Source organism: Oryctolagus cuniculus, chromosome 2 (assembly GCF_964237555.1).
Source record: "Oryctolagus cuniculus chromosome 2, mOryCun1.1, whole genome shotgun sequence".
Taxonomy (NCBI): Eukaryota; Metazoa; Chordata; class Mammalia; order Lagomorpha; family Leporidae; genus Oryctolagus; species Oryctolagus cuniculus.
This window is the reverse complement of record NC_091433.1, coordinates 90,722,925-90,733,187: the sequence shown is the minus strand read 5'-3', so window position 1 is coordinate 90,733,187 and position 10,263 is coordinate 90,722,925.

Below are 10,263 nucleotides of genomic sequence, written 5' to 3'. Positions count from 1 at the left end.
GTCCTCTCATATCCCTTGCCTTATTCATCACCACCCTTAATGGAGGTAGAATTTCCTCAATTTCATAGAATACACTGTGCTTAGAAAAGGCACTTGATTTGCACAAAGGTGCATAATAGCACTTGGTAGATTTCAGATTTGTTTCCAAGTCACTGAATGTTTACAAAGTATACATTTTTTAAAAGATTGATTTATTTGAAAGGTAGAGTTACAAAGGGAGAGAGAAAGAGAGAATATATATATATATATAGAGAGAGAGAGAGAGAGAGAGAAATCTTCCATCTGCTAGTTCACTCCCCAAATGGCTGCAACAGCCAGGGTTGGGCCAGGCTGAAGCCAGAAGCCAGGAGCTTCTTCTGGTCTCCCATGTGGTTGCAGGGGCCCAAGTACTTGGGATATCCTCTGTTGCTTTCCCAGGTGCATTAGCAGGAAGCTGGATCTGAAGTGGAGCGGCCGGGACTCAAAACAGCACCCATATGGGAGGCAGGCACTGCAGACAGCAGCTTAACCTGCTGCCCACAGCGTGGACTTCTACAAGGTGTAGATATTGACATGAGTTTCTGCCTGTGGCCTGGCACATTCCATGCAGACGCACCAGTGCAGAACTGACTACCTCTGCTCATCTGGCCCTGATTTCTCAGGTCTTCAGTCACCGTTCCACACCCCATCATGGTGCTTTTCTTACTGTTCTTCAACCAGAAGCTCCTTTTTCTTTATTAAGGACCTTCTTGCCTTAGTGGAAGGTCTGAGCTTAATTTTACAGATGGTTATTATGACTTGTCTAAACACGTTTGGTAAATAATGGATAAGGCCTTCAAGGGATTAATTTTCATGAACACTTGAGGCTAGAAAAGTGCGGAGACTCAGCAGGTGGGTCTCAGTCAATATTTGTCCCTGGGCAGGTACTGAGCTCTGTGAGGAGAGGGATACAGAGGCAGGAGCTCATTCCTTGAGAAGCCATAGTAGCAGGACTCAGGGTTGACTCCCATGCCCACGGGACACACCGTGACTTTGCTAGAGCCATGGCTTTCCTGTCACCGTGCAGAATACAGTGTGACAATGGACTCAGCCCCTCCCTTTCACCCAGAAATGCCAGGAGAAAACACCCTGCCACAGGTGTGAGCAGGAGCATCCCACCCACAGTGCCAATAACACTGGCACGGACGAGTGGCCTCCCTAACTACCTCAACAGCAACGAGAAGGCCTGAACTGACAGCCCTGAGAAGACCATCAGGAGCAGGTGTGCAGACGTGTTGCCCTGCAAAGGTATCGGATGAGATTTTGCAAGGGAGTGAGTTTCCATCACGAGGGAGAGGACGAGTCAGTCCAGCTGGATTTGTTATTGTTGACGTCATTTATTAGCGTGCATGAGCTATGGAAGACAGGGGAACTCTAATTAAAATCTGAAGTCTATTCAACTCCACCAAATGTGTCTGCCACTCTGTTCCACATTTATCTCTTCTCTATCTTGTGTTTTCCTCTTTCTTTCATGATATTTAAAATATATTTTTTTAAGTTTTATTTATTTATTTGAAAGGCAGAGTCAGAGAGAGAGAGAAGCAGAGACAGAGATTCTCCATCTGCCGGCCCATCACCCAGATGGCCACAACAGCTGGAGCCAGGCCAATCTGAGGCCAGGCGCCATGTGGATGCAGGGGCCCATGTACCCAGACCATCTTCCGCTGCCCCCCGACAACAGGGAAGCTGGCTCAGAAGTGGAGCAGCCATGTCTCAAACTAGCATCCACGTGGGTTGCTGGTGCCGCAGGCAGCGGCTTCACTCACTACACCACAGCCCGGCCCCTAAAATATTTTCTAAGGAGATTGCTTTTGTTTATTTTTAAATTTTGTGTATATTTTATTTGGTTGAAATAGAGAGAGAGAGAGAGAGAGAGAGAGAGAGAGAGAGCAAGCACACTCCCATCCCCTGGTTGCCTCTCCAAATGCCTGTAACAGCCTGACTGGGCTGGACAAACGGGGGAAGCCACGATCCAGGAGCTCAGTCCAGGGCCCCCATGTGGGTGGCAGGGACCCAGCTCCTTGAGCCATCACACCCCCCACCCCCGGTCTGCATTAGCAGGAAACTAGAATATGAGCATTGCGGAGATGGAGCACAGGCACTCAGATTTGGCTTTGCAGGTACCCCAGATGGCTTCTTAACTGCTAGGACAGACACTTGTCCCTGTGAAGTTTTATTTTTTTAAGATAAATGACAGATTCCCTGGGGTTGGTAGTCATACACAGTGCTTCCTTTATATTGAAAAGCCTGGCCACAGGATTGTCTACTGAAGTTTAAGTCACTCGCTGGTGTTAAATGGACACAGCTGGAGTTTCACGGAACACCTGCATAATCCTACAGCTCCCCTAATGGTGATTTTCGCCCTCTGCCTGTTGGGTCACTCTGTTGGCCTGCTGATATATAGGCAACTAGAAGTACCACCGGACAGCAAAACAGACGTGCAGCCGTGAGCCTAACAAAAGAAGAAAGGTAATTAAGGTTTGTTCTGGGTTAAGGACCTGTTCTAAGTAATTTGCACCTTAAACCTCTTTAGTCCTTCTATCAACCTGTGGGGTGCTTGTTGATGGGTGACTAGCGATTCGCAAAGGCCGGTTACCCTGCTCAGTGGGCAACTCTGAGATTGTGTCGCCAACACCTTGGATCCAAGTCTGTCTGACTGAAATTCCTCACTGAAAAAGGACCAACGCTCAATCACCAGTCTGCGAATAATCAGAAGGCACCACAGATGTAAAACTTCCTCGTGTCTGAGTTTTAAAGAATTGCAAATATCATGGAAGGAGCTCACGTGTTAGACAGGAAGTTAGAAATTGGCCTATGTGTGTAAGAAGGGCCTAAGAAAACTGACATCTAAGGCAGGCCATCATCTGATTTCAAAGTTCTGCCCAGACCCTGATCACCTGGGGGGGGGGGGGCAGGTCGGGGGGGGGGGGGGGGTCCTGCCCTTCCCCCAACGAAAGCTCCCAGGAGAATTTTCTCTCCTCAGGACTAACTGGGTTCTGACCTGGTAACATGGGGGCAATAAAACCTTCACAGACGCCCTAAGGGGAGCCCCTCTGCTCTGCCGGGTGCCAGCAAATCTGGGGAGGAATTGGCTAATTTTCACAAACTCTTTCGCTAGGACTCTCCATCCTTTGTCCTGGAGGAGTGGGGGGGGGGTTAAACAGATTCCCTTAAAACCTGGGGAGTCCAAACAGACTGGGTACTCAGCCTCTGCCTCCTGGCTGAGCCGCCCGCCTGGCCTGCCCAGGTGTATTCTCTCCATTCAACCATGTAACCTCGCTCTCCCCAGTCTGAGCGACAGCTCGCTCTCTGTCCCTTCCATCTGACCGGTGCCCTATCCCCAGTAAAGCCTTATCACTCCACTCTCTGTCTCAGCCTGAATTCTTGGGTGAAGACAATCACCCCACAGCTTCCACAGCTCTTTTCTCTGGTGACACAAGGAGCAAAAATCTGTCCAGCTTCCCTGTAATGTGCATATTTCCCAGAGGGAGTCCAGTGATTATCAAGATTTGGCTGAACATCTCCCCTAATAGATCAGGATAAACTCAAAAAGGACAGTGGGGTGGGGGAGTCTGAAATTCCATTCACATGTGTAGTTTCTATGTTAGCAAGGGGGCGGCTTTGATCCGATAATCCGATAACCCCCAGTAGCGATTCTTAATTATCTATACATTCCTGGGGCAGACGCAAGGCACCCCTCTTCTCATCCCTATGAAAAGACCGCAGTGGGCTCTAGGCAGTGTTGCCTTCCTCAGCTTTCAGTCTGAACCATGCAGGAAGTAGCTAAAGATTAACAAAGTAAGCAAACTTATTGACTGTGTAAACTACGGGTAAGTCAGAGGCTAACTTCAGGAATTCTGAGCCCTTGGGCTGTGCTATGTGGTTTCCATAACAACTGATGACAGAGAAGAAGGCTAAGAGTCGTGACTCACTAAACCTTTGGGTCCGGTTCTCAGAGGCCAAATTTGGTCATCGGGAGACCTTTAAGGCATAGAGTCATCTCTGTCTTAGTAATCACATTCAAAGGGCAAAGTGTCCCCACTAAGAGCCCCAAAGGCATTCTCATTTGCCACTCCTGGGGGGAGCGGGCAGGGGGAGCCCAGACTTTGCACATCTGGGCTCTCAACTCTGTTATTCGCGGTGACCCCGGGGCAGGGGCAGGGGGAGTTAGGCCCCAGGGACTTGGGCAGCTGAGCTGAACTCAAGCAGGGAGGGTGGGGTCAGCCCTGCCGCCTGGTGGATTCTTTGGCAGCTGAAGCAGGGTGACAGTGAGGTGAGGGAGACCAGGAGAGGTCTGTTTGGGCTCTTGTACAAAGGATATCCGAGGCTAGCTAGCAATCTGCAGAACTCCTGTCCAGCAACCCCTGCTCACGGCTGGGGCCAGGCCCTAGCGAGCCGCCCCCTCCACCCTCCGTGTTCCAGGCTTCCCAAGAACATCCCCCTACCCCGTACATCTCTCCCCTGGACAGACTGTCCCCTTCCTGCGGAGGTCAGTGCTCAGGGCCCCCACGGCTCCCCTTCTGTCCCCATTTCTGCTTTGTCCCTTTTTCCTCAGCACAGCCAGAGGGGCAGCTTTCGAAATACGCATCCGCTGTCCAGCCTTTTCCTTGAAATGCGTCACGGATTGCCCTGCTGTCTGACTCAAATCCACATGGCGTGAGCTCCCTGCCAGGCACCTGGTTTGCCTTCTGTGCACCCAAGACACCACGCCACCACGCCACCTGTCATCTCCCAGACTCTCCCCATCCTTCTCCTGGCTGAGTCACCCCGAGCCCCTTGTTTCAAAGGCCCCTCACCCAGTGACAACACAGAGAATCAGATCTTCTTGGATCTTCCCTCCTATCAGTCCCTCCTACAGATCCGCAGCCATATTCAGCAACGATATATTTGGTTATATTTGCAAAGAGGGTGGGTTCACACACACACACACACTTGAAGGTCCAGAAAGGTGGGCACCAGCCTATTTTGTTTGTCACAATCTTTTTTTCTTTTGAGAAGAGAAAGTTTATTACAAGATAGCCAAGGCAAGAGTTGAGGGCAGTACCCTGATCTGACTCTTGTCGCTTTAAACTCACGGCCTCAGTGTCTCATTAGGTGTGGGAATTATGTGTGTTCTTTAAAAAATTATTTGCTTATTTGAAAAGCAGAGTTACAGATAGGCAGAGAGAGAGAAAAAGAGAGAGAGAGAGAGAGAGAGAGAGAGAGAGAGGGCTTCTATCCACTGGTTCATTCTCCAAGTGGCCGCAACAGCTGGAGCTGGGCCGATCCAAAGCCAGGAGCCAGGAGCTTCTTCCGGGTCTCCCACGAGGGTGCAGGGGCCCAAGGACTTGGGCCATCTTCTACTGTTTTCCCAGGCCATAGCAGAGAGCTGGATCAGAAGAGGGCGGGACTAGAACCTCGACCATATGGCCCAAAAGATTAACCTACTGCTCCACAGCACCGGCCCCCACGTGTGTTTTGATCCACGTCTTTTCTCACTGTGGGGCAGCAGATGACAGTGGAACAGTGTATGCTTGGAGACAACCCCTGTGTTCTCAGGTAGTGAACGCCCTGCAAGAGACATCCTTGATTTCACAATTTTGAACTCTGTTAAACCACTGAGTAGGCTACTGAGGGAAGGCTGATGATGCAAGGCCTTTATTATCGTCTGCACAGAGGAAGCAAGCTCACTTGCTCTGGCTTAGACTGGTTTTGAGTCATTTCCTGCTGGCCCTGGTCATGCCCTGCGTACAGCACTGGGCTTGCTCGGGAGTGAGCTCGCTTTTGGAATGGTTCATCTGCCCTCCGGAGCGTCAGTCTGTGTCGCAGGGGAGGCCCAGCACCGGGAGAGTGTTTCTCAGGGAAGCCCTGGGATTAGGAACGGCTGAGTCAGTGGGAGACTTTTGAAAGCGGTGTGCCAAAGACAGGCTCTCTGAAACATAGTCTGCCTGAGGATCATCAACTGCTTCCGGTTTACTAGCAAAGTGATAAAACACGGGTCCATTCGGAAGCAATTTGCATCCCGGCAAAAAAATGAAAATGGAATGCATCCGAATGTGAAATTTGGCAGTTTCTGTTCTGCCATCTCCACATAGAAATCGAGGTGAAGGGACTGGAAGCAGGACGAGTGGAAATGATTGGGCAGACGATTGGTAATCTGATTTACTGAAGAATTAAGTTCTGACAGAGACAGAATTCTCTCCACTGAGCCAACGGGGGGGGGGGGGGAGCTCACCCAAGGTCAAGTTCAGCCCCTCAGCAGCGTGTTCTTAGAATGCAGCTCCCGACCAACCCAGAGCAACATCGATCTACATATCCAATGTGATCAAGTAGCACTGAGATTTTTTTCTCTGTAAAACATTAAGCTGCAATAATTGGAATACAAGGTACCATTCCCTTCACTGGATAGCACGTTTCACCATAGATCATGTAAAACTGGCATTTTTGTAACTCAAAAACTGCTGAGCACTGGTAACTTCAAGTTGCATTTGTCTTTGAATTGTCTGTTTCTCCTGGCTCAACTGTATTTTATCTCTATATTTTAGCACTTAGCACGTCACCAGGAGCATAACAGAAATCCAGTAAGTGTTTATTGGAAAAATGAGGGAAGTAGAAATCTACTGTATAAGATGCAGACATCCTTGTGTGACATCGCTTTTGCACAGAGACATAGCATTTTGAGAAAAACACATGGTAGCCTTCTACAGAGGAACATGCTTCAAGAAAAGTTGGAATTTCACCTTTACCAGTTACCGTGGGAGATTTTGGGCAAAGGACCTAAGCCTGCTAATAGTTCCCTCATTTGTCAAGTGGCAATGTCAAGGATTACTAGAAAGATTAAACGGGATTGCATTAGCACTGAATCAATTCTACAGAAGGCACGGTACTCAGCAAACGTAATTTCCAACTTCAACCCTGCAATTAAGTAACCACTTAGAAATAATTGCCACCACCACTTGATTCTATAAGGAAAAAGATGGAATTCTCTAAAAAGGTGCAGTTTGTTTGACAGTGATTTCTGTAAGCTGTGTTGACTCCAACGTTTAGTAAGCAACGGAGATTTTGAAAACATTCAAATGAGAATACACAATGAAGCAATATTTCCCACATATTAGATGTATTGCACGAGTGCCTTCATCTATGACTACAGCATAGTAACATCAACAGATTGAAGAAAATGAAGATTCTCGTGGCTTCTCCCTTGTGGGAGAGGTATCTTTGTAATAAATTCTATTTAAAACCCTGAAATGGTAAACTTCCTGTGTTCCAAGTGCATAACCGTTGCCCCACCCCGTGCAGATGATAATGGTTAACAAAACAGAGCTATTTTGGCACCAAGTAAGGCTGCAAAATCTCCCTCATCAGCAAAATTGAAGGGAAGACAAGGAGGCTGCTTTTATGTTTGCAATTAAATGGATCCCTTTTGATATTTAATATTTAAGAAAATCTGTTGAGCTAATAGAATCTGATCGTTTAGAAGAAAAAACAGTGCCTGAGGAAAAAGCTTCAGATTTTATTTTGCTATTGTGTGTGAAGATGTTCTTGATGAAAAAATTAGTGTACATTTTCTATAGGGGAAGATTTTCAGGGTTTGTTTGTTTTAGTTCTTTTCATGTGGAAAGGCCCAGAACATTGTTTCTTGACATGTTTTAACTTCATTCAAGCAAAATGAAGATCTTTTTTTAAAAAAAAAGATTGATTGATTTATTTGAAAGTCAGAGTTACACAAAAGAAAGGAGAGGCGAAGAGAGAGAGAGAGAGGTCTTACAACCTCTGGTTCACTCCCCAAACGGCTGCAATGGCCAGAACTGCACCAATCCGAAGCCAGGAGCTTCTTCCAGGTCTCCCATGTGCGTGCAGGGGCCCAAGGACTTGGGCCATCTTCTACTGCTTTCCCAGGCCATAGCAGAGAGCTGGATTGGAAGTGGAGCAGCTGGGACCCGAACCAGTGCTCAAATGGGATGCTGGCACTGCAGACGGTTGCCCTACCCACTATGCCACAGCGCAGACCTCAAAATGAAGATCTTAACATGGCTTTAAAGACTTTATTTTCCAGGGGTTACGTTTGTGACTATTCACAGAAATGGCATATGGTAGCTTATCCTCTCATTCATTTAGGATTCAACAAACATTTTTTCCTATATATTTATCTTAATTGATACATAATAAATGTACATATTTATGGGGTACAATGTGATAATTCAAAACATGAGTGCAACAATGTCTGATGTTCATGTCAGGAAAGTTAACATTTCTGCTCCTTCAACATTTATCATTTTTTTGCAATGGGAAGCTTTCAACTCCTCCCTTGTAATTCTTTCGAAGCTATGCAATAAATTGCTGTCATCTATAGTCACCCTTCTGTGCTATAGAATGTTAGGACTTCCTGTCTAACTGTATTTTAGTGCCCATTATCTGGCCTCTTTTGTTTTGTTTTGTTTTGTTTTTAGGCCTCTTTCTTTCTTTCTTTTTTTGTTAAGATTTATTTATTTATTTTGAAAGTCAGAGTTACAGAGACAGAGGGAGAGACAGAGAGAGAACAAGATCTTTTATCTGCTGGTTCACTCCCCAAATGGCTGAATGACCAGGGCTGAGCCAAGCTGAAGACAGGAGCCACCAGCTTCAACCAAATCTCCCATGTGGGTGGCCAGGACCCAAACACTTGAGCCATCCTCTGCTGCTTTTCCCAGGCCGTTTGGAAGTGGAGCAGCCGGGACCCGAACCGGCGCCCACATGGGATGCTGTCTTTGCAGGCAGCAACTTTACCTGCAATACCACGGAGCCAGCTCTGTCCAACCTGCTTCTGTCCTGTCTATCCCAGCCTGTCCCAGTGTGAAGTGACCACCCTTCCACTGCTATGAATGAGAACATGTGGGACTTGTGTTTCTGTGCCTTGCTTCATTTCACTCACCGTGGTGTCCTCCTTCCCACCCATTCAGCAAATGTTTGCTATTTACTCTGTACAGGGCCCAGTGAGAGACCCTGGAGAGCCAGAAAACGCAGCATTTCACCTTCCTCTTGCAGGTGATTTTTCCTTCCTGGGAACTGTAACTTATGTTAAACTCATGAGCTATAACTCATGGTGGCACAATTTTATCTCTGCATGGTGATTTGGTCTATCTATTGTGAGTAGAAAACACACACACGCACACAAGCACACAGAGAAGCACATGAATATTCGCATGTCCAATCCATATACAATGATGTTTAAGTCCAGTTAGAAGTCAAGGGGGCCAGCGCCGCGGCTCAACAGGCTAATCCTCCACCTTGCGGCTCTGGCATACTGGGTTCTAGTCCCGGTCAGGGTGCTAGATTCTGTCCTGGTTGCCCCTCTTCCAGGCCAGCTCTCTGCTGTGGCCCGGGAGTGCAGTGGAGGATGGCCCAGGTGCTTGGGCCTGCACCCCATGGGAGACTAGGAGAAGCACCTGACTCCTGGCTCCTGCCTTCAGATAGGCCGTGGCAGCCATTGGAGGGTGAACCAATGGCAAAAGGAAGACCTTTCTCTCTGTCTGTCTCTCTCACTGTCCACTCTGCCTGTAAAAAAATAAATAAATAAAATAAAATAAGAAGTCAATGGAGCAAATGTTCATGGAGGCCCAGCCATTCAGGATTCTGCACGCATTATGTCCAGTGCTTCCTTGGAAGAGGCTTCCCCTTCGTGGGGGAAGAGGACCACCTGCCAGACAGCACTGGGGAAGAGAGAGCCCTGGTGCCCCGTCCTGAGAAGAAGCACATTGTACGTAGAGCAGCACCCCAGAAACAGAGAGTGTGTAGAGTGGCATTTCAGAAAGCTAAATCTTGCTGTCCAGAGACGGACCTATTGAAGGGCAAAGAACTGGATGGAGTGGGTTACAGCAGCAACAGCAGCACTCCAGGGGCGATGGCAGGGGCCCAGGAGAGTGACCATGGCACCAACAGAAATGATTTCATTTGAGAAATAATGCAGATGAGTAAGACACTGCGCCTCCAATTCGGTGCTTCCTCCCAATTCTTTTCCCCAGTCCAATGCCTAGTCTCCATCTCCACTGCCAGGCGCTCTAATGCAAGCAAATACAGTACCCACCTAGAACACAGACATTTTGTGTGAGTGCTTCCCTCTGCTTCTTTCCACAGAATGCTGGAAATTTACCCCTGGAAACAGGAATCAGAGCGGTGCCACTTCTCTGCCACTCTCCAGAGGCTGCGTCTGCCTGATGACACACAGCCAACTCTCAGCAACACGGTCCTGCTTCCTCTCCAGCCCAGCCACGTCCTCTGGCCCCACTG